General features: G+C 37.4%; 15 non-coding genes across 15 annotated transcripts; 10 read left to right on the top strand and 5 right to left on the bottom strand.

Annotated features, from left to right (window-relative positions):
- Positions 1 to 724: 724 nt before the first annotated feature.
- Trnas-uga (transfer RNA serine (anticodon UGA)) lies at positions 725 to 806 on the top strand. Its single transcript has one exon. It is a non-coding gene; the product is annotated as a tRNA-Ser (tRNA).
- A 537-nt stretch (positions 807 to 1,343) lies between these two features.
- Trnas-aga (transfer RNA serine (anticodon AGA)) lies at positions 1,344 to 1,425 on the top strand. Its single transcript has one exon. It is a non-coding gene; the product is annotated as a tRNA-Ser (tRNA).
- Positions 1,426 to 2,105: 680 nt separating this feature from the next.
- Positions 2,106 to 2,187, top strand: Trnas-uga (transfer RNA serine (anticodon UGA)). Its single transcript has one exon. It is a non-coding gene; the product is annotated as a tRNA-Ser (tRNA).
- Positions 2,188 to 3,690: 1,503 nt separating this feature from the next.
- On the top strand, positions 3,691 to 3,772 carry Trnas-aga (transfer RNA serine (anticodon AGA)). The gene has a single exon. It is a non-coding gene; the product is annotated as a tRNA-Ser (tRNA).
- Positions 3,773 to 4,407: 635 nt separating this feature from the next.
- On the top strand, positions 4,408 to 4,489 carry Trnas-aga (transfer RNA serine (anticodon AGA)). The gene has a single exon. It is a non-coding gene; the product is annotated as a tRNA-Ser (tRNA).
- Positions 4,490 to 5,883: 1,394 nt separating this feature from the next.
- Positions 5,884 to 5,965, top strand: Trnas-aga (transfer RNA serine (anticodon AGA)). The gene has a single exon. It is a non-coding gene; the product is annotated as a tRNA-Ser (tRNA).
- A 641-nt stretch (positions 5,966 to 6,606) lies between these two features.
- Positions 6,607 to 6,688, top strand: Trnas-aga (transfer RNA serine (anticodon AGA)). Its single transcript has one exon. It is a non-coding gene; the product is annotated as a tRNA-Ser (tRNA).
- A 7,946-nt stretch (positions 6,689 to 14,634) lies between these two features.
- Positions 14,635 to 14,716, top strand: Trnas-aga (transfer RNA serine (anticodon AGA)). Its single transcript has one exon. It is a non-coding gene; the product is annotated as a tRNA-Ser (tRNA).
- Positions 14,717 to 15,323: 607 nt separating this feature from the next.
- Trnas-aga (transfer RNA serine (anticodon AGA)) lies at positions 15,324 to 15,405 on the top strand. Its single transcript has one exon. It is a non-coding gene; the product is annotated as a tRNA-Ser (tRNA).
- A 467-nt stretch (positions 15,406 to 15,872) lies between these two features.
- Positions 15,873 to 15,954, top strand: Trnas-aga (transfer RNA serine (anticodon AGA)). The gene has a single exon. It is a non-coding gene; the product is annotated as a tRNA-Ser (tRNA).
- Positions 15,955 to 19,274: 3,320 nt separating this feature from the next.
- Positions 19,275 to 19,356, bottom strand: Trnas-aga (transfer RNA serine (anticodon AGA)). The gene has a single exon. It is a non-coding gene; the product is annotated as a tRNA-Ser (tRNA).
- A 992-nt stretch (positions 19,357 to 20,348) lies between these two features.
- Positions 20,349 to 20,430, bottom strand: Trnas-aga (transfer RNA serine (anticodon AGA)). The gene has a single exon. It is a non-coding gene; the product is annotated as a tRNA-Ser (tRNA).
- A 472-nt stretch (positions 20,431 to 20,902) lies between these two features.
- On the bottom strand, positions 20,903 to 20,984 carry Trnas-aga (transfer RNA serine (anticodon AGA)). Its single transcript has one exon. It is a non-coding gene; the product is annotated as a tRNA-Ser (tRNA).
- A 522-nt stretch (positions 20,985 to 21,506) lies between these two features.
- On the bottom strand, positions 21,507 to 21,588 carry Trnas-uga (transfer RNA serine (anticodon UGA)). The gene has a single exon. It is a non-coding gene; the product is annotated as a tRNA-Ser (tRNA).
- An 848-nt stretch (positions 21,589 to 22,436) lies between these two features.
- Positions 22,437 to 22,518, bottom strand: Trnas-aga (transfer RNA serine (anticodon AGA)). The gene has a single exon. It is a non-coding gene; the product is annotated as a tRNA-Ser (tRNA).
- Positions 22,519 to 23,801: the final 1,283 nt, after the last annotated feature.

Raw genomic sequence — 23,801 nt, 5'->3', positions numbered from 1 at the left:
AAGGCGAGGTATGCATTCAAAACCATCCGTACAACCTGGACGTCGAGAGCAATGTCTACGCTTTCCAAAATACGACAGTTTAACAGCAATGTGAAAACTGTTCTCCTCTATGGTTTCGAGAAATGGAGAGTAACACAAACTACAACAAACATTAGACTTTCATTAACGGATACCTGCGTTGCATATTGACCATCAGATGGCCTAAAAAATTACCCAGCTGAACTGTGGAGAAAACCTGCGCAAAACCCGAATGGCAAAAAAAAAAAAAGACCCACCTTGCGTAAACAAAATAGCAACATCACAAGACAGTTACTAGATTGGAATCCCAAGGAAAGCTGAAAGTACGTGGACCAAAACAAACAAAGAAAAAGTGAGTTGTCAGTGAAGCAGAAACAGCCGGAATGTCATTGAGACAACTTGGAGGAATCGCCCAATAACTGAGAACAATGGAATTGGTGTAGCTGCGTATCTATGCCCCACAAGGGTTCCACTGGAATGGTGATGATGCATGAATTTTATTTTTAAGTTTAAGAAAACGTATTGAATTAGCTAGATTTGCAAATGTTAATTATTGTTAAGTAAATGTCCATTTTAACGGTTCATTTATTATTATGGAAGAAACATACCTCCTCCAATTAGTGTATTAGACAGTATAAACAATTCGTATTTGTACCAAATTTTAAAAAAGAGGCGTTACAGCTACTGACTGGCAGAACTTAGCGTAGTTGTCGTGGCCGAGTGGTTAAGGCGATAGACTTGAAATCTATTGGGATTTTCCCGCGCAGGTTCGAACCCTGCCGACAGCGACTTTGTTTTTTAAATAAAAACACAAATCTTTCGTTCAGTTTTTTTATCATTACCACACAACTAGACCTTCTGACGTCAAATATTACCACACAACTAGACCGTCTGACGTCACATATTAACGCACAACTAGACCGTCTGACGTCACATATTACCACACAACTAGACCGTCTGACGTCACATATTACCACACAACTAGGAAAGCTCCTACACATTATTCTCTCCCCCCCCCCCCACCACCAATACATTATCCGCTGTCCACGTAGTCAGTGTTTCTTTTAGACTTTTTTTTTTCTCCCGGTAAGCACTTGAGACTTTTGTGGAAGGGGGGGGGGGTGGACCCTGATAAAAGGGAAAGTAGTTCATTTGTTAACGGCCCTTCCAGTTATTACGTGTAGGTCTTTATCGTGACCATTTTAAAATATCAGATTATAAAAATTAGCACAGCTTTAATTTCTAATTAATCATACCATTGTCATTTATTAGTCTTAATAGATTTACGATCTGATTAATCCTAATAAATGCTGATTCCGTAAGCAGTTGTCGTGGCCGAGTGGTTAAGGCGATAGACTAGAAATCTATTGGGATCTTCCCGCGCAGGTTCGAATCCTGCCGACAACGCTATTTTTTTTTCGCTTTTACACAAACGGCAGTCTCCTATAATCTATCATTATACATATCGCATTTATCAAATAAAACAAGCAGTCTCGGTCGTTAATCCCTAATTACGATATCAGTGATTAAAGGCGGAGTGGCTCTCTTCATGGATTACTCGTTATCTCACTCTTCTTTTCCGAAATTCTTACTCATATCAGTTTGGTCATGTAAATGTAGTTATGATTTAAATATAACAACATTTCTTTGCGACAAATGTTTTTTCATCTTCCTTTTTTCCTGATCCCTGTTGCTTCTAAGATAAGTCTTTTGTGGTAGCACTAATAGCCTGTTCCCGCAATGCTTGGCCTCAAAGTTTATTCTAAATTTCTGGCTCGAAGGGGATTCGTCCTGTTTTGTCTTATACTGTTTTGGTAAGTACTTCTTTCAACCAGTCATTGTGTGCATCAAATTCTTCCAAATAGACGTAGCACTACTATCTTTGATCTCATAAAGTCTAACACGACTCTAAACTCTTATCCCTGTGTAGAAATCAATCAAACGGAAATTGACAATTTTAAACCCTGTGTCTGATCTGAGACTAAGATAATACAGCAAGCATTAACTTCAGAATTTTTCTTGTTTTTCCTCTAATCACTGGTAATTTTCATTGTCTAAAATCAAGGATAGCTGCCAAAACACAACAAGTTGTCGTGGCCGAGTGGTTAAGACGTTAGACTTGAAATCTATTGGGATCTTCCCGCGCAGGTTCGAGTCCTGCCGATAACGCTTTTTGTTTTAACTTGTATCTAGTTCACAAAGTTTGCCCGTCCTTCCACTTACGTCAAAATTGAGTTGCACTATTTGCCTAAAAAAAAACAGAAGTGGAGAGACTCTAAGGATATGCAAACATTGTTAGCTAGATAAAAAGTTAAAACAAAAAGCCAAATCCAAAACTATAGCGACTTTTTAACTTATCAATGGATCTTAAAAATGATGGGTTTTTATTTTTCCATTCTCCACGTAGTGTTTCTTTCAGGGAAAAGAAGGGGAAAGAGGCGGATCCTGGTAAAAGTATAGATTATTTTCTATATGAATTTTATTTCGTTCGCCAGAAGGGCAGAGTTTCTTCCAGGCATCTTTTCAAACGAAGTGGAATTTTTTTGGAAAACATATACTTTTTACTTTTACCAGTGTCCGCTGCCCCGGAAAATGTTGTCCGCAGAGTTTTCTTCCAGGCATCTCTTAGAGTGGGAAGAAGAAAGTCTACCGCTCCCCGAACGAAATGGAATTTATACAGAAAATATATATACTTTTAACAGTGACCGCTCCCCCCCCCCCTCCGGAAATTTTGTCCGCCCCCTCCCCCCTGCGAAAATTTAAAGTGCCCCCCCCCCCCCCGTAGAAAAAAAGTATGGAAAGAACACTGCAGGAGGGTGAGTGCTTCGAGGTACTTGTGATACCTGAAACTATGCACGTAGTTCATTAGTAAATGGCCCCTTCACTCATTGTTTGTAGGCCTCTATTGTGATAATTATTTTAATAAAGCAGTTTATAAAGATTAGCCCGCTTTAATGTCTGGTTTTAATTTTAGATTTATAATCTAGTCACTGCTAATGCGAATTCACGTTGTAGGCAGTTGTCGTGGCCGAGTGGTTAAGGCGATAGACTCATTTAATACCAACGGTAAACTCCTATACTCTATCATTATGCATATCTCATTTAACAAATAAAACAAGCTGTCTCGGTCGTTAAACCCTAATTAGGATAACAGCGATTCAAAGCGGAGTGGCTCTATTCATGGATTACTCGTTATCTCAATCTTCTTTTCCGAAATTCTCGCTCATATCAGTTTGGTGTTGTAAATTTAGTTATGATATCAATATAACAACATTTCTTTGCGACAAATGTTTTTTCATCTTCCTTTTTTCCTGATCCCTGTTGCTTCTAAGATAAGCCTTTACTAGTAGTACTAATAGCCTGTTCCCGTAATGTTTGGCCTATCTGTCCTCAAGGTCTATTCTAAATTTTTGGCTCGACCGGGATTCGTCCTGTTTTGTCTCATACTGTTTTGGTAAGTACTCGTTTCAACCAGTCATTGTGTGCATCAAATTCTCCCAAATAGGCGCATCACTACTATATTTGATCTCTAACTCTAAACTCTTATCCCTGTGTAGAAATCAATCAAACGGACATTGACAATTTTAAAACCTGAGTCTGATCTGAGACTAAGATAAAACAGCAAGCATTAACTTCAGAAAATTTCTTGTTTTTCCTCTTACTACTTGTAGAGTTGTCGTGGCCGAGTGGTTAAGGCGATAGACTAGAAATCTATTGGGATCTTCCCGCGCAGGTTCGAATCCTGCCGACAACGTATTTTCATTTTTACAAACGAATACAATTTTAAGATGAATTAATTATTCCAGATTATCAAAATAAAAAGTAGTATGCTTAATTCTTGGTGTGATTTCTGATCCTGCTAGATTATCTATTTGAGCTTAATTACGTAGAAGTCTTAATCAATAAAAAAAAATGAGAATTCGAACTAGTACAATTTTTTGCATAATTAAACTGGCTTCGTGAATAACTACAAACCTCTATCACTAGGAGATAAACAATTAGAATGAGACAGGTAGGTCTAACTATACGTTGTTAGTCAGCCATAAGATCTTATCCTATAGTACATTTCAACTTGCTCGTCCTATTATACGTTGAAAGCGTTAAGTGTGTAAAATATGTTATATGTATTACTGTAGAGCATATTTAATTTGACACGTTCAAACTAAGTTACATAATCTAGTCTTATGTTAAAAACAACGGACCACTACATTTAGGAGTATTTGATTTTATACCTACGTTAGTCTCGCACAATCCATACATATGCATATCTGATTTTTACAGATTAGCAGGCTATTGTGGCCGTTAATCCCTAAATGATGATACGAGTGATACGAGGCGGAGGTAAATTTTCATCGTCTAAAATCAAGGATAGCTACCAATACATAACAAGTTGTCGTGGCCGAGTGGTTAAGGCGATAGACTAGAAATATATTTTGATCTTCCCGCGCAGGTTCGAATCCTGCCGACAACGTAATTATATTTTTACAAACTAACAAAATTTTTAGATGAATTAATTGTCCTGGAATATCAAAATAAAAAGCAATTCTTGCTATGATTTCTGATTCTGTTTGTTCATCTTTTTGAGCTTAATTACTTAGAAGTTTTTATAAATCAATCACCAACAACAACAAAATAAACAGGGAGTGATCTCCCCTAAACTTTCTCGAATATTCTTATATTACTCGGAATATAGACATGATTTTTAATTACTTAAACTTTTAAAAATAGAATAGAACCTCGTAGAAAAAAAGAATTGCGCACCAAGCAAACGCCAAAACAAAATGTGCATAATAGTGCGGAATATTATTAGTACTTTATAAAATTACATGCGTTTTTAGAGAAATCGGAAATGGCGTGAATTACTACTTCCGGTCAACGGAAATTACTCAAAATTTAGTGGAAGGTAGAAAATTAGATCTTATACTTACATGTTACATTTTTTTATCTATCTGAAATAGTACTCAAGTTATAGGCTTTTAAAAATTCAAAGTAGAAAAATTACCACTTCCGGTTATCGAAAATCGCTCAAAAGTTGATCAGGATCTACGATTTTGATAAGATACTTATATATGAAATTTCATCAACCTAGCTGTAACGGTACTCAAGTTATCGTGTTGACACACACACACACACAGTTATCGTGTTGACACACACACACACAGACATACGACAGAATTGCTAAGTCCAGTTTTTCCGACTCGATAACGCATAAAACGCCAAAATGGTTATATATTTGTATTTATAATTTTTGCCTGATTAAAATAAGTCCTCTAAACTCCGGATGTGATAAAGGACTGAGGAGTAAAACGGTGAAAACTGTCAAAATTTAATGTTATTTATTTGCACCATTACAATACTTTCTCTATACTTCGTATATACGAAAAAGTAAAAAGACATGTCTTTTATAATGATAAAGTACAATTTCTTGCATAATTAAACTAGCTTCGTGAATAATTACAAACTTCTGTCACTAGGAGATAAACAATTTAAAGAATGAGACAGGTAGGTCTAACTATACGTTGTTAGTCAGCCATAAGGTCTTATCTTAGTACATTTCAAATTGCTCGCCCTATTAAACGATTGAATAATAAAAAAATATCCGTATTACTGTAAAGCAATTTTAATTTGACACGTTCAAACTAAGTTACATAATCTAGTCTTATGTTAAAAAAAAGGACCGCTACAGTTAGGAGTATTTGATTTTATACCTACGTTAGTCTCGCACAATCTATCAATATGCATATCTGATTTTAACAGATTAGCAGGCTATCGTGGCCGTTAATCCCTAAATGATGATTCGAGTGAATCGAGGCGTAGGTAAATTTTCATTGTCTAAAATCAAGGATAGTTATCAATACATAACAAGTTGTCGTGGCCGAGTGGTTAAGGCGATAGACTAGAAATCTATTGGGATCTTCCTGCGCAGGTTCGAATCCTGCCGACAACGTATTTTCATTTTTACAAACAAATAAAATTTTAAGATGAATAATTATTCCAGGTTATCAAAATAAAAAGTAATTTGCTTAGTTCATGGTATCATTTCTGATTCTGCTAGATTATCTATTTGACCTTAATTAGGTAGAAGTTTTAATAAATCAAAAAAAAAAAAAAAATGAGAACTCGATCTTGTACAATTTTTTGCATAATTAAACTAGCTTCGTGAATAACTACAAACCTCTATCACTAGGAGATAAACAATTAGAATGAGACAGGTAGGTCTAATTATACGTTGTTAGTCAGCCATAAGATCTTATCCTAGTACATTTCAACTTGCTCGTCCTATTATACGATTGAAAGCGTTAAGTGTGTAAAATATATTATATGTATTACTGTAGAGCATATGTAATTTGACACGTTCAAACTAAGGCTCATAATCCAGTCTTTAGTTAAAAACAACGGACCACTACAATTAGCAGTATTTGATTTTATACCTACGTTAGTCTCGCACAATCCATCAATATGCATATCTGATTTTAACAGATTAGCAGGCTATCGTGGCCGTTAATTCCTAAATGATGATACGAGTGAATCGAGGCGTAGGTAAATTTTCTGTGTCTAAAATCAAGGATAGCTATCAATATATTACAAGTTGTCGTGGCTGAGTGGTTAAGGCGATAGACTAGAAATCTATAGGGATCTTCCCGCGCAGGTTCAAATCCTGCCGACAAGTATTTTTAAATTTCCGTTTATTTTTTTTTCAATTTAGTTTAGTGATAAAACAAGTTATTAAAAAGTCTAGTGACAATTTAAGCGCAAGTTCCTTATGTTATCCATAACAATTTTAAATCACGTGGGAAAAAAACGAGCAACGCGTAGCTCGCCTCTCTCTCTCTCTCTTGCCGCGCGCAGTGACGCGAACGATCCCACGTCGCGATAGGCTAGCCTCCCGTATCAGTCGAAAAAAAAAATCCTTTCGAACCTCCGATCATTCGCTATGGTAAAATCCTTTCGAACTTCAGCTTTGCGCTAAAAACCTACACGATGCTCAGTTTAAATGTTCTTAATTAATTTTTTGTGACCGAACGAAAGGATATTTTTGAAAACTTTCTTCGGCAATATTGGTCTAAATTATGGCAGGAATCGATTGGTAAATGTTTCAAGTCGCTAAGTGGTCTGGTTGCCGAGATATGGAGCAAAAACTGCATTTGTCCGAGGTTTTTTTTTTGCTTTTCCGGGAAATCCAGGAAGGAATTCCGGTAATTTTTTTGGCCCACAATCATCCTTGGAACTTGCTTCACATATTTGCTTTTGGAACTAGTCCTCGATATTGCTTCGTTGAGGAGGAGATACGACTTAAAGCTGCGGACACACATTCATCCATCCATTCATCCATCCATTCATCCATCCATTCATCCATCCAGAAATGACGCATTATTAAACGCAATTTTCTTTTTTTTTTAAATTGCGCTAAAAAAATACTAGTTAGTTGACATGCTGAACCACTATGGGATCTCTCCGTAATTCATCAACATTATCCAACAGCTCCATGAAGACGCCAAATTCCAGATTACGGAAATATTGCATGCTTTTGCGGACGACATCAGCCTACTCTAACTTCGGCAACATCATGCCCGGTCAAAATTAAACTAACTCGAAAAAAAACACTTAAGACAGGCTTAAAGATTAATTTGAGAAAAAGTTCAGGTGATGAGAGTTACATTATTGACAGTAATCAGGAGTTGTCACTTAGGATACAAGAAATGACTATTTTGGAGGTGGATCAAGGAAGTGTAGTAAGCAAGGATGGGGGAGCAGACGAGGACATCAAAAGCCGTATCTGCAAGGCGAGGTATGCGTTTAACACACTCCGTACTACCTAGACTTCGAGAGCACTGTCTACGTTTTTCAATATATGACTGTTTAACAGCAATGTGAAAACTGTTCTCTATGGTTCTTGTGACGGTAATGTGATTCTACCGCCACCCTGTGCTCCACCTCTTCCTCCCTCTTCTCCCCCCCCCCCCCCCGTTAGACTGTTCAGTCGCTAGATCTACATTGTGACTCATCCCAAGCCGAAAAGGCTTATGGGACAGGCCCGTCGCTGGTGCGATATTAGGGCCGGTAACCGATTAACTCGGTCTTTCTACCCCGACCACTGCCCTTGCTCAGCGCACCTGCACGCTAACCCTCACCCTGGGTATAAGCGTCCAAGAAATTAGGAGTTATCGCTTCTTAACAGAAGGTATTTGATTATTTTAAAACTAGAAATCTATAATATCGACCTTAAGTGTCATAGTTTTATTGTCTGCATTTGATGTAATTTTACTATTATCTATATTGTTGTAATTTTCCCTCAACTTGAGTTGTATTGAATGAGTACCTCTCATTACTATATCCCACAACATTGTTCTATCCTACACATGTAACTCTAGTTATGTTGTTTATGTTAGCAATATTTAGTAGGCCATGCCTTCTATTTACAGCGTTCTAGGTCGGGGACCAATCATTCAACTCACAACTGCTATTTTAACAGACAAGGCGAACGCATGTGTACGCGTTGGAAGTCTCAAGTTATTAAGTTATGTAAACTCTATATGTGTAATGAAAGTTTATAATTAAGACATCACATACGCAAAACAAAGTTTGTAATAAATTTATTAATAACCTTCTAGGTTATTAGCGTTATTATTTTAATATCAGTAACTGTTGTACTATATTCCCGGTAGAGAAGCGGCACAGATCCTCCTACCGGTTGAATTTACAGATTTTACTACTATCACGGTACAAATATACAATTTTACCGTTAACATGGGGGCTCGTCAAACTAAATACTAGACACGAGTTAGCCACTCGTATTTGAAATTTTGCTGTTTCACATATTTGTATTTTACTTAACTAGGCAATATTCACTAGTTTTGTTATTTTTACAGAGGAACTGACTGTGTTATCTTTATTAAATCTGTCATCGCTTTCTGCAGGACATCTGCTGTGTTAACATCATGTACTATTGTCATCATTGCTGACTCGCCTAAAGCTGCTGACAGCGGAGGATTCTCTCGGTAAAGTAGTTGTTTTCTTTTCACTTGCTCCCCTCTGCACTTTGCTCGGTCGTTTCCCCTTCAAACTAAACTGTTCGTTTTACAACTCACTTATTAGAGGGTCAACTGGCATAAGGGCTGATCAGGTACATTTAACAGGTTTAACTTATCGCCAACAAGCCTACGTGCAAAGAAAATATTTACGTGCCAGCACATCCGCCTATTTACACAGCCCAACCGCTAGTATCTAACAGGGGGAAAAGACACACGATCCGGCAAGTCTAATTAGCATAATGATTACGGCGGAGGAACTGAAAGCGGAAGGTCGCTCGTACGGCTACGAAGGTGATAAATTGAAAGAATGGGTTATACAAAGGGAGCAGGAAGAAAGACAACGGGAAGAGGACGAAAAAAGAAAACAAAAAGAAAAGGAAGATGAGGAGAGAGAAGTAAGGAAGGACGAAAAAAGAAAGCAAAAAGAAAAGGAAGATGAAGAGAGAGAAGTAAGGAAACTTGAAAGAGAAAATCGGCAAAAACAGATTGAAAACGAAAAAATACTGAAAATAGAAGAAACAAAACAAAAGGAGATTTCACTTGAACTAGCGCGTATAGAACTAAAGAAATTGGAGTTAATGCAGGCGACACACGGGTCCACAGCTAATACCACCACTCTCGACATCGTGGGTGTGCTTGAGAGCAGGTCAAAAGTAACACTGCCTAAATTTGATGGCGACGGTGATCACCTTGATTTTTTCCTGCTTCGATTTGAGGAGGAGGCAAAACAACATAAATGGCAACCTGACACATGGACCAATGAACTGCGCAAGTTGATGCCCGCCGATCTGTTGCCAGTTTGCTTCATGGGAAATAAGTCAGGAACCAGTGCCACATACGAGGAGGTAAAGACGGCTCTCTCTCGACATTTCAACTTAACCGCACAAGGATACCGCCACAAATTTTATGCACTAACACCCGAACCCAACGAGTCAATCATAGCCTACAGCAACAGAGCCAAACATTATATTTCCAGATGGGCCGACTTAGCCAAGATAGAAAAAACCTTTGACGCACTGCGCGACTTGATGATTGTTGATAAGTTGCTCCATACCATTAACACAGACATTGTCAACTTCGTCACAGAAAGGAATGACATGTCTCTAGACACAGTTTTAGACCAGGCAGATAATTATCTCATTGCTCACCCGGACAAAAGTTTAATCCGACACAAATCTGCTCAACCGCCCATCGTAAACCGGAGTGATAACTCAAGGCCAGTGGTTCCAATATGCAACTTTTGCTCAAGGCGTGGTCACGTGACAGATGAATGCTACCTGTTACGTGAAACTAGGCCCAGCGCGCAGACCACCACTCAGAACACTACTGCTGCAAACGGCCAAAGTGCCGACCATTCGGGTCACAACCAAGGTCGTCGTTACAGAAACTTTGCCACCTTTCCCAACCCAGACAGGGGCAATGCTCGTCAGGAAGGACAATCTACAGGCCCAAGGTATTTCCACAATCAAAGTCAACAATGACTAGCCAAGAAAATCAAAACAGTTAAACCAACAAATAACCACACTAACAACTCAGACAAACTTTCACACTTTAGCTTAGGCTGCCAAGATAGCAATCATCGAGAACGAGGTGTGAATGTAGTTGCTGGTCAAGTGAACTACATAGATGTACAAGTTTTGAGAGATACGGGCTGCGATATAATAGGCTGTAGAGAGAGCCTATCATACGGTCAAAGCAATAATGATAAAGTCACTTGTGTTTTATTTGATGGCAGGAAGGTCACTTACAAGGTAGGCTGGATTAGAGTTGATTCACCATTTTTTACAGGTTGGACAAAAGCAGCTTTACTTAAAGACCCGCCTGTAGACTTAATTATAGGGAACATACATGGGGCAACAATGGGGGATGATGCAAATATCTATGCCAACAAGAAAAAGATGAAAACATACTATGATAAAAAAGCCAAGGATAAAGTCCTTAGTGTGGGAAGTTTAGTTGTAGTCATGAAACCGTCAGGGGGTGGTAAATTAGAAAAGGCACGCTGGCATGGCCCTTACAGGGTCATAAAGAAAGCCAGCCCCGTCAACTACACTGTTCTTGAAAAAGGAAAAGAAAAAACCTATCATGCTAACATGCTAGTGGAGTACCACAAACGAAGTGGCAAGCAAATCAAGAATAAACCTGAACAAAGCACCAGCTCTAATACCGACACAGACGGTGTACACGCAGCATACGCAGTTGTCATGGAAGAAAAGGATGATATACACAACACTGTCAATACGGTAACCACGCTCACGCTAGAGGACACCGAGACAGTTGATGATGTACTGGTGAACCCCAAACTAACGGAAACACAAAAACATGAGCTGTACACGATATTAGACCACTTCTCTGATGTCATAACCAGCAAGACAGGGAAAACAGATCTTATCTCCCACACTATACAACTAACTTCTAGCAAACCTATTTTTCAAAAACCATATCCCACCCCGTTCTCAACTAAACAAGTTATTCTAGAGGAGGTGAGAAAAATGGAGCAGGCAGGGATCATAGAAAAATCTAACTCTCCATACGCATCACCGGTGGTCCTGGTTCGAAAGAAAGACGGGTCTAACAGATTTTGTATAGACTACAGACAAATTAACCAGATAACGGTAACGGATGCTGAACCGATTCCGAATCAGGAAGAATTGTTTACCGAACTCACTAGTGCTGCCTATTTTACAAAAATCGATCTTGTCAAAGGATATTGGCAGATACCAATTGATGAGGAAAGCAAAAAATACACGGCATTTCAAACAAACTGGGGACTATATCAGTTTTGTTTTATGCCATTCGGGTTATGCAACGCACCTTCCACCTTCGCTCGGTGCATGCGAACAGTATTTGAAGATCAGGAAAATGTAGTTAGTTTTTTTGACGACCTACTTGTATTTGGGGAATCATGGGAGATCCATAACAAAGCTCTGGTCGAAGTCTTAGAACGGCTGCGCAGAGCCGGTCTAACAGCCAAACCATCTAAAATGGTCGTGGGTTTTCCCGAGGTGGAATTCCTAGGACATGTAGTAGGTAATGGTCAGCTCAAACCACAAGATAACACTATTGAAAAGATTCTGCATGTCCACCCACCCAAAACAAAGAAACAGGTAAGAAGCATAATTGGCCTGATCAGCTATTATCGCAAGTTCATCCCTAATTTTGCTGACATAACAAGTGTATTTTCAGAGTTGGTTAAGAAGGGAAAACCTGACCGGGTTGTCTGGTCTGGGGCTTGTGAAGAGGCACTCAACGAAATACAGGGGGCATTCTCTACTTCACCTATCCTTTCATTGCCTGATCTGTCTAAACCCTTTATCCTCAGATCTGATGCTAGCTCATATGCCATAGGTGCTTGTTTATTACAAGAGCACAATGGACTGTTACACCCTGTACTTTATGCTAGCAGGAAATTGTTACCTCGAGAAACACGTTACAGTGTTATTGAGAAGGAAGCTCTGGGCTTAGTGTGGTCTATTACAAAATTTTCTAGATATCTGTGGGGCACACATTTCATTGTCCAGACAGATCACAAACCCCTTACAGTCCTTCAGTTCTCAAAACCTGTCAACAGCAGATTAGCTAGATGGGCCATGACACTGCAGGAATATCACTTTACCATCCAGCCTATTGCTGGCTCTGAAAATGTGTTGGCAGAGTTCCTTAGCAGAATAACTGCAGCATAATAGCATAACTCATCTGGTTTTGTACACCCCAACGGTTTAGTATTTTACTATTATTACTGTTAAATTTATTTTGTATGTTAACATTGTTTCTTTTACTAAATGGTTAACTGATGATATTATTAAGACACTTGCTTATTATGTATATAAGCTTACTTTTACACTGTTGAACTCAGATGTATAACCTACAATTATCACACTTATATTTTGCCTATAGTAAAGGTAACACAGTATTGTATTCAATCACCTTGTATACAAGCAACAACGTATATTAATGTACAATTTTTTGTCCGTTGAACACTTCTTTGTAGTTACTACTTATAGCTCATTATACCATGCTATGACGTTTCATGTAATAGCCTTAACCATTTATTTATCTAAATATATTTTTTTGTGACGGCTACTTCAGTCCGCTAAAGTTGTACTTTTAGCAAAACATTTAGCGCGGAAAGGGGGTGTGACGGTAATGTGATTCTACCGCCACCCTGTGCTCCACCTCTTCCTCCCTCTTCTCCCCCCCCCCGTTAGACTGTTCAGTCGCTAGATCTACATTGTGACTCATCCCAAGCCGAAAAGGCTTATGGGACAGGCCCGTCGCTGGTGCGATATTAGGGCCGGTAACCGATTAACTCGGTCTTTCTACCCCGACCACTGCCCTTGCTCAGCGCACCTGCACGCTAACCCTCACCCTGGGTATAAGCGTCCAAGAAATTAGGAATTATCGCTTCTTAACAGAAGGTATTTGATTATTTTAAAACTAGAAATCTATAATATCGACCTTAAGTGTCATAGTTTTATTGTCTGCATTTGATGTAATTTTACTATTATCTATATTGTTGTAATTTTCCCTCAACTTGAGTTGTATTGAATGAGTACCTCTCATTACTATATCCCACAACATTGTTCTATCCTACACATGTAACTCTAGTTATGTTGTTTATGTTAGCAATATTTAGTAGGCCATGCCTTCTATTTACAGCGTTCTAGGTCGGGGACCAATCATTCAACTCACAACTGCTATTTTAACAGACAAGGCGAACGCATGTGTACGCGTTGGAAGTCTCAAGTTATTAAGTTATGTAAACTCTATATGTGTAATGAAAGTTTATAATTAAGACATCACATACGCAAAACAAAGTTTGTAATAAATTTATTAATAACCTTCTAGGTTATTAGCGTTATTATTTTAATATCAGTAACTGTTGTACTATATTCCCGGTAGAGAAGCGGCACAGATCCTCCTACCGGTTGAATTTACAGATTTTACTACTATCACGGTACAAATATACAATTTTACCGTTAACAGTTCTGAGACGTAGAGTTTAACACAAACTACAACAAACATTAGACTTTCATTAATGGATGCCTGCGTCGCATATTGAACATCAGAAGGCCTGAAGAAATTACCCAGCTGAGCTGTGGAGAAAACCTGCGCAAAACCCAAATGGCAAAAAAGACACCTTGCGTAAACAAAATAGCAACATCACGAGACAGTCTCTAGATTGAAATCCCAAGGAAAGAGGAAAGTAGGCGGACCAAAACAAACAAAGAAAAAGTGAGTTGTCAGTGAAGCAGAAACAGCCGGAATGTTGTGGACCTAACTTGGAGGAATAGCCCAAAACTGAGAACAATGGAGAAGTGAGGTTGCGTCACTATGCCCCGCAAAGATTTCACAGGAATGTTGATGATGCATGAATTTCATTCTTAAGTTTAAGAAAACGTATTGAATTAGCTAGATTTACAAATGTTATTTTTTGTTAAGTAAATGTCTATAAACGGTTACATATATTATTATGGAAGAAACATACCTCCTTCAATTAGTGTATTAGACAGTATAACAATTCGTTTTTGTACCAAATTTTAAAAAGAGGCGTTAGAGCTATTGACTGGCAGAAGAAGGTATAGTTGTCGTGGCCGAGTGGTTAAGGCGATAGACTAGAAATCTATTGGGATCTTCCCGCGCAGGTTCGAATCCTGCCGACAACGCTATTTACTTTTTAATTCGAATTAATACCAACGGTAGACTCCTATAATCTATCATTATGCATTTCTCATTTAACAAATAAAACAAGCGGTCTCGGTCGTTAATCCCTAATTATGATAACAGTGATTCAAAGCGGAGCGGCTCTCTTCATGGATTACTGGTTATCTCACTCTTCTTTTCCGAAATTCTCGCTCATATCAGTTTGGTCATGTAAATGTAGTTATGATATCAATATAACAACATTTCTTTGCGACAAATGTTTTTTCATCTTCCTTTTTTTTTTCCTGATCCCTGTTGCTTCTAAGATAAGCCTTTACTAGTAGTACTAATAGCCTGTTCCCGCAATGCTTAGCCTATATGTCCTCAAGGTCTATTCTACATTTCTAGCTCGACGGGAATTCGTTAAGTACTTGATTTAACAAGTCATTGCGTGCATCCAATGCTCCCAAAATAGACGTATCACTACTATATTTGATCTCATAAGGTCTAACTGGACTCTAAACTCTTATCCTTGTGTAGAAATCAATCAAACGGAAATTGGCAATTTTAAACCCTGTATCTGATCTGAGACTAAGATAATATAGCAAGACTTGACAAATTGCTTGTAGAGTTGTCGTGGCCGAGTGGTTAAGGCGATAGACTAGAAATCTATTGGGATCTTCCCGCGCAGATTCGAATCCTGCCGACAACGTTTTTTCATTTTGATGTAAATGAAGCGACTGCAATTTTTGCAAACTTTAATTTTTTTTTCACAATAGCTGTTGGTTTATATTTTTTTGTCTTTCTATCCGTGGATTTGTGGCAAATCTTGTAACTCAATTTTGACGCTATAACGTAATCCTCTATATCTGCCATTTATTATCTATCTCCTCCTTTTCCTAATTCTTGTTCTACTGCAATGTGTCTTCTCTTTCCCATTCTGTTTTGCTAGCTACTTTTTTTTATTTCATTAATTGCCTGCAAACAATGTCGTCTATGAAGACCTAATTTTTTTTTCACTGTTTGAACTCACATGATTTTTACCTGTGTAATTAAATTAGCCCATGGGCCTATTTTAAAAAATAATAAAAACTTTTGTTTCTACTTCGAGACAAAGCTTACTGTATAGCAGGCATTGAATTCAGTAATTATTTTGTGTTTCTTCAAGCGCTTTATCAAGTTGTCGTGGCCGAGTGGTTAAGGCGATAGACTAGAAATCTATTGGGATCTTCCCGCGCAGGTTCGAATCCTGCCGACAACGATAATTTTGTGGTTCATTATAAAAAGTTCCATTTTTTTATTTAATTCTGCTTTAGAAAATTATGTGAATTTACGCATTTTGTTTATAGTTTATGCTAAATAAACTAAACCAAAGCCTACGGAAACCGATAAAGGTAAATAGAATCTAATCAGTTTGGATTTGTACTCTGTTTTTACCTTCAAAATAATTGTTTAACAATTTTAAACTAAATTTTGTTATTTACATATCGTTTAATTAGTAGATGTTACCATAATACAGACGAACGTAGCATTCATGTTGAAAAAAAAATCATTTGAAGCACAACGACTTTGAAGTACTCCTCACATACGCCATACAGCAATATACATTGAAAAGTTCTGATGTCCGTAGAACTCTATACACCAGTTACACAACACAGTCGGAAACACACAAAAACGTATTGGAAAATAGCATCGATTACATAATCGAGGTGAGGCTGTTTACACTTTAAAGGGAATGCCTGTTTTTACAGAAATGAAATCAATGGTTTTCCCCTCTTTGAGCACACTCCGGTCTATTAAGCACATTGTCTGCATCAAGGTCTACACAAAACATAGTCTTTAGCCCTGTACACACACACTCACACACACACACACACACATATATATACATAGGCCCTCTCTCTCTGTATATATATATATATATATATATATATATATATATATATATATATATATATATATATATATATATATATATATATATATCAGTGGCGTAGCGAGGTCGGGTGTCACCCGGTGCGGCACTTAATGGTGTCACCCCACAGAGGCGTAGCGACCCTTCCCGGGGACAAGTTTTTTATTTGCACCTCCCCCCCTCAAACTTTCGATTTGCAATCCCCCTCAAGTTTTCGATTTGCACTCCCCTCAAGTTTTTCGTATATATTTTGCTATTTTTTGCCTTGGTGTCACCCCCCTAAATGTTGCCACCTGGTGCGGTTCGCACCCCCGCCCCCCCCCCCCCCCCCCGCTACGCCTCTGATATATATATATATATATATATATATATATATATATATATATATATATATATATATATATATATATATATATATATATATATATATATATATGTATATATGTATATATGCATATATGTATATATGTATATATATATATATATATATATATATATATATATATATATATATATATATATATATATATATATATATATATATATATATATTCTACATAACAATTTCAAACAAGGTCTGCAGAAATTCCTTTATCACAGTGTTTTAAGGCAAAACCTAATAATCTAAATTAAGATCTTCATTACAATCTATGTACATAATAGGCCTATATTCAAAGAAAGAAATCTCATCTCTTACGAAAAAAGATAAAGGGGCTTGTATATGTTTGCTTTCATGACCTCGGTACAAGAAGGAATAGTGTGGTCAGCTCTAGTCTACTCTTGACCTGTCATTTCCTTTTAATCATTCTACGGACTCGAGCATGAGAGCCGAACTCTATTGCCCTGCCGTTCGACCACCGTCCCCTAAATGCAGTTTAAATCAGCCGTCCTGTTTATAAAGCTACCTACGTAACGTAACAAAACAACGACACATTCGCCTTTTGGTCTACATAATGTGCAATCTCCAACACCGTTTGTAACTTTATTTGGGATGTGAAGTAGTCCTACAAGGCAACTCTTTCCTCATTAATGATACCTTTTTCCGGACCTATATTTGACAAAAGTGCACAGTTCCCTCATCAATGATACCTTTTTCCGGACCTATATTTGACAAAAGTACATAATTCCCATTGATACCTTTTTTCCGAATCTGTATATGACAAAAGTAGATAATTCCCACATTAATGATACCCTTCTTTTTAACCTGCCTTTGACAAAAGTACATAATTCCCATAACAATGATACTTTTTTTCCCGACCCTGCTATTTGTCCAAGTACACAACTCTTACATCAATGATAAAACATGTTTGCCTCCCCTTAGGCCTATACGTTAAAAGTACATAATTCCCACATCAATGATAAACCTGTTCCTTCGCCGGTTTTGTTATGATTCCATTGATTTGAGATCGAAGAACAATCACAACGCAATAAACCAAAGCCTCGAAGCGGAGGATTGTTTCTTGTCAATTTGTTTAGAGTACAAATACATTTATTCGAGTACTGAGGATCCTTAGCTAAGTGGGTTTTTTGTTTGAATGTCTTTACATTTTACGATGCTTTAATTATCAGCTTAGGACAGTGAGTGCTATATGAGAAACGAGTGAATGGTTAATGCTGAATTATCAATAATGTGTCTCACTTTGAGTATTTGCTAAAATACTTTCCTTTTAGCAAATATTTTCCTTTTTCTTTCTTTCCATTAATGACAACGAGCCGACCCGCAGCATATCATACGCCGCTATTTAGTTGTTTTATTTTCTACTTTTCAGTAATTCATAATTTGTGAATTCGACAGTACCAAAGCTGCCACTGAAAATATTTCTTTAAAACAATATAAATAGCTCGCTAAGGACGATACCCCCCCCTCCCCCCCTCCGTTACAGTAAACTCCACTTAGTTACCCCCCCCCCCCTTACGTTTAAAATCGTTTCAAACTAAATTATCAGCCCCTAATACTCGTCACTAAACCCGGCTCTGTTTATAAACATTTAGAGTGAACCACAGCTCACCAGACCATGTAAGGGTGGGGGTGGTAGGGAGCGCGTTTACAGCTTGTTTTCTAGCGTCTCCCAGAAGAGAATTATATATATATATATATATATATATATATATATATATATATATATATATATATATAGATAGATAGATAGATAGATAGATAGATAGATAGATAGATAGATAGATAGATAGATAGATAGATAGATAGATAGATAGATAGATAGATAGATAGATAGATAGATAGATAGATAGATAGATAGATAGATAGATAGATAGATAGATAGATAGATAGATAGATAGATAGATAGATAGATAGATAGATAGATAGATAAAGATAAAGGGAGATATTTAAATACAGAATGCTTAGAAAACGTAAATTGTTAAGCGGAATTCAGGTCTAACAACCCATTGTATTACATTTAAACTAATTTTCTTTTACGAACGAACCAGATCTGCACATTGTTCATTAGGCGTATAATTATATACAATCAATAATGAAAATTCATTCTATGATGGTTCGGTCTTGATTTTACCTGATTGTTGTGTTAATAACATTGGCAGTGTGCCAGTACAAATAACTTGAGGGTAAGTAGAACAGTTAGGATGCCCTGCCATTTTAATCATAGAACGGTTAACTAAACTCATGCGTATTCCAAATAAAAATAAAACGTTGTCGGCAGGATTCGAACCTGCGCGGGAAGATCCCAATATATTTCTAGTCTATCGCCTTAACCACTCGGCCACGAGAACTTGCTAGAATAAAACAACTCTCCTTGATTTTATTATTTTATACAAGAAAAATATCTCTGCTCCTTTTTACTTTCTCGTATATACGAAGTATAGAGAAAGTCTTGTAATCTTGCAAAACAAAAATCTCGACGTTTTACACCTCACTGATACGGAAAAACATAATTTTGCTATCTTGTTCGCATGTCTGTATGTCTGTCTGTGTGTGTGTGTGTGTCTGTCTGTGTGTAAACACGATAACTTGAGTACCGTTACAGCTAGGTTGATGAAATTTCATATATAAGTATTTTATCAAAATCGTAGATCCCTATCAACTTTTGAGTGATTTCCGATAACCAGAAGTGGTACTTTTTCTACTTTGAATTTGAGTACTATTTAGGATAGATAAATGAAATTTCCCATGTAAGTAAAACATCTAATTCTCTACCTTCTGTCAAATTTGGAGTAATTTCCGTTGACCGGAAGTACACATTTACGCTATTTCCTATTTCTCAGAAAAACGCAAGTAAATTTATAAAGTACTAATAATATTGCGTACTATTATGCACATTTTGTTTTGGCGTTCGCTTGATGCGCAATTCTTTTTTCTGTGAGATTCTATTCTATTTTTAAAGTTTAAGTAATTAAAAATCATGTCTATATTCCAAGTTATATAAGAATATTCGAGAAAGTTTTGGGGAGATCACTCCCGGTTTATTATTCTTATCATCAGGGATTAACGGCCCGGGCACCGACAGCTTGTCACATATGTTGTGAGCATACTGATAGATTTTAGGAGACTGAAGTTGGTATATAATCGAATAGGCCTACATTCAAATGATGGGGGCTGTTCTTTTTAACTAAAGACTAGTTCTAGTTTATATACCTTAATTATAACGTTTCATATTAAACATGCTTTACAGTATAGAAATAATTGTTTTTCTTTAAACGCTTAAGGCTTATGACTGACTTTACATTTCTACCTGACTAGTTTTTTTTTAAAAATAAAAACAAAACGTTGTCGGCAGGATTCGAACCTGCGCGGGAAGGTCCCATTAGATTTCTAGTCTATCGCCTTAACCACTCGGCCACGACAACTTGTTGAGGACATATGAAGAAACACAAAATAATTATTAAATTCAATGCCTGCTTTCAGTTAGCTTTGTCTCGAATTAGATACAAAAATTTTAATAATTTGTAAAATAGGCCCATGGGCTAATTTAATTACACAGGTAAAAACCAGGTGAGTTCAAACAGTGAAAACAAAATTAGGCCTACATAGATGAAATTGTTTGCAGGCAATAAACGGTATGAAAAAGCAGCTAGCACAACAGAATAGGAAAAGAGAGGACACATTGCAGTGGAGCAAGAATTTAGACAATGAATTTGATTTGAAAATAAATGTCATACATCGGAGATTACGACATCGCGTCAAAATTGAGTTACAAGATTTGCCACAAATCCACCGACGGACAGACAAAAAAAAAACAAAAAAAACTAACAGCTATTGTTAATCAATTTTGAAGTTTACAAAAATTGAAGACGCTTCTTTTACATCAAAATGAAAAGTCGTTGTCGGCAGGATTCGAACCTGCGCGGGAAGATCCCAATAGATTTCTAGTCTATCGCCTTAACCACTCGGCCACGACAACTGCTTACAGGCACAGCTTTTATTAGGATTAATAAGATCTTAAATCTAATAAGACTAATAAATGACAATGGTATGATTAATTAGAAATTAAAGCTGTGCTAATTTTTATAATCTGATATTTTAAAATGGTCACGATAAAGACCTACACGTAATAACTGGAAGGGCCGTTAACAAATGAACTACTTTCCCTTTTATCAGGGTCCACCCCCCCCCCCCCTTTCCACAAAAGTCTCAAGTGCTTACCGGGAGAAAAAAAAAAGTCTAAAAGAAACACTGACTACGTGGACAGCGGATAATGTATTGGTGGTGGGGGGGGGGGGAGAGAATAATGTGTAGGAGCTTTCCTAGTTGTGTGGTAATATGTGACGTCAGACGGTCTAGTTGTGTGGTAATATGTGACGTCAGACGGTCTAGTTGTGTGGTAATATTTGACGTTAGAAGGTCTAGTTGTGTGGTAATGATAAAAAAAAACTAAACGAAAGATTTGTGTTTTTAACTAAAAAAACAAAAACAAAAAACAATGGGTTGTCGGCAGGATTCGAACCTGCACGGGAAAATCCCAATAGATTTCAAGTCTATCGCCTTAACCACTCGGCCACGACAACTACTATTGGTAACGCCAGTCAATAGCTCTAACGCCTCTTTTTAAATTTGGTCCAAAAACGAATTGTTTATACTGTCTAATACACTAATTGAAGGAGGCATGTTTCTTCCATTATAATAACGAACATTTAAATATGTTTCCAACAATTTTAATATATATTATTCTCTTCATGGGGACCATGCGAGACACCACGAAGCTTAGCCGTGCCTACCCCGCTTTCTAGGCATATCACTTCCACCTTTATCCCCACCTTTCAGGTGAGCTATGGTTCACTCAGAATGTTTACAATAATAGAGCCAGTTTAAAACACTATCAGTAGGTCGTTAAGGGCGATAACCTCCACCCCCCCCCCCACCCTCCTTTCCCCCAACCTCTACACTACACCCCCCCCCCCACTTGAAAGCAGCCTCCTCTTAGTTACCTCCCCTAAGTTTCAAATCGCTTTAAACTTAATTATCTGCCCTTAATAGCGGTCACAAAACCCGGCTCTACGATTGTAAACATTAAGCGTGAACCATAGCTCACCAGACCAACCAGACCATGTGGGGGTGGGGGTGGTAGTGATATGCCTAGAGAGGAAGAGAGGGGGCTGCTAGGCGCGCTTACAGCTTGGTGTTTTCTATGGTATCCATGAAGAGAATTATATATATAGTTGGCTCCTACTCAAAAAATGTCTACACACCTCCCATTCTAATGTGTGAAATTGTGTATTCATTGGCTATGATTTGAAGATACAACAATCACTGCTGTAGCAGTATGTTAAAATTGAGATCTATTATTTCCCAGAGAAGATGACAGACTTTAAAGACAGGCAAACATTGTTAACTAGATAAAAAGTTAAAACAAAGGCGTTGTCGTCAGGATTCGAACCTGCGCGGGAAGATCCCAATAGATTTCTAGTCTATCGCCTTAACCACTCGGCCACGACAACTGTATATATCTCACAGATAAACACGACAATTTATGAAATCACTGCTTGCTGTATTGTTATCTTATTCCACGATCAGAAACAGGGTTTTAATTGTCCATTTCCGTTGATTAATTTTTATAATAAGCCCAGATGCTTAGTTTATTATACATGTAGATCTGATTCTTCTTCTTCGTTCTTAATTATTAGTGTTGAAGGGGATCGAGATTTATCTGCCAGTGCGTTTGAACTCGAGACTTTAGATCTGATTAAATCAGAAGAAATATAGGCCTACCTGAACGATTCAGTTGCATGCAACGATTGTTGAAAAAGTACCTACAAAAACGTGAAAAGTCCAATAGACTACGGTAGAGAAAAATAGGTTAGAGATGGATGGAGAGTTACCCATAAATGGATTTATACCCACCCCCTCGACTCAAAAGCCAAATAATGTCGCATATTATCAGCTTACAACACCCTTAAAAAATTTGGGTTTTTTTTTAAACATCGAATTCATATTAAAATATGTTCTGTGTTCGGCCAACATTATATTTAAAAAAAAAACACACACAGCTTTACAAAACACGAAATAACGAATATTTAAATATCTGTTTCCAACAATTTGTATATATTATTCTCTTCATGGGGACCATGCGAGACGCCACGAAGCTTAGCCATGCCTACTCCGCTTTCTAGGCATATCACTTCCACCTTCATCACCACCTGTCAGGTGAGCTGTGGTTCACCCCGAATGTTTACAACAGTAGAGCCGGTTCGAATAAGTGACGTCTATTAGGGGCAGATAATTTAGTTTTTTAACGCATTGAAACTAAGGGGAGATAATAAGTTCTGCTTGATATTTTGCATTGTCGTCTGTAAAAGGCTGCTTTCACTGGGCGAGGTGAGGGTGGGGTGGGGTTGGGGGTTGAGGCAAGGGGTTGGGGTAGTGTCGAATTCACAAATTGTGAACTGTTAATAAGTAGAAAATAAAACTACTAGATAGCGGCGAATGCTACGTCGCGGGTCAGCTCGTACTTTTTTAAAATGCTAAAGTCGTCACACTTTTTAATTTATAATAGCCAGTGGTCAAAGTCTGAAGCATTTAAGTTATTATAATAATATTGATTTGTAGTAGTCGATAGCAATTAGTTCTAAATTGTGTATATTGTTTTTTTTTTTATAAATTTAATATTTCCGATGTATTTATATTTTCTTAGATTCTTAGTGTGTCCAATCAAAAAGCAAATGTATGTGAATATTAAAGTGAGTCACTGTAACTTAAAGAGATAAATTCAAAATTTAAAAAA

The sequence above is a fragment of the Physella acuta genome, unplaced genomic scaffold (genome assembly GCF_028476545.2).
Source record: "Physella acuta isolate Inbredline_101_S28 unplaced genomic scaffold, ASM2847654v3 ptg001017l, whole genome shotgun sequence".
Lineage (NCBI taxonomy): Eukaryota > Metazoa > Mollusca > Gastropoda > Physidae > Physella > Physella acuta.
Note: the sequence above shows the minus strand (reverse complement) of the source record. Positions and strands in the feature narration are given on the sequence as shown.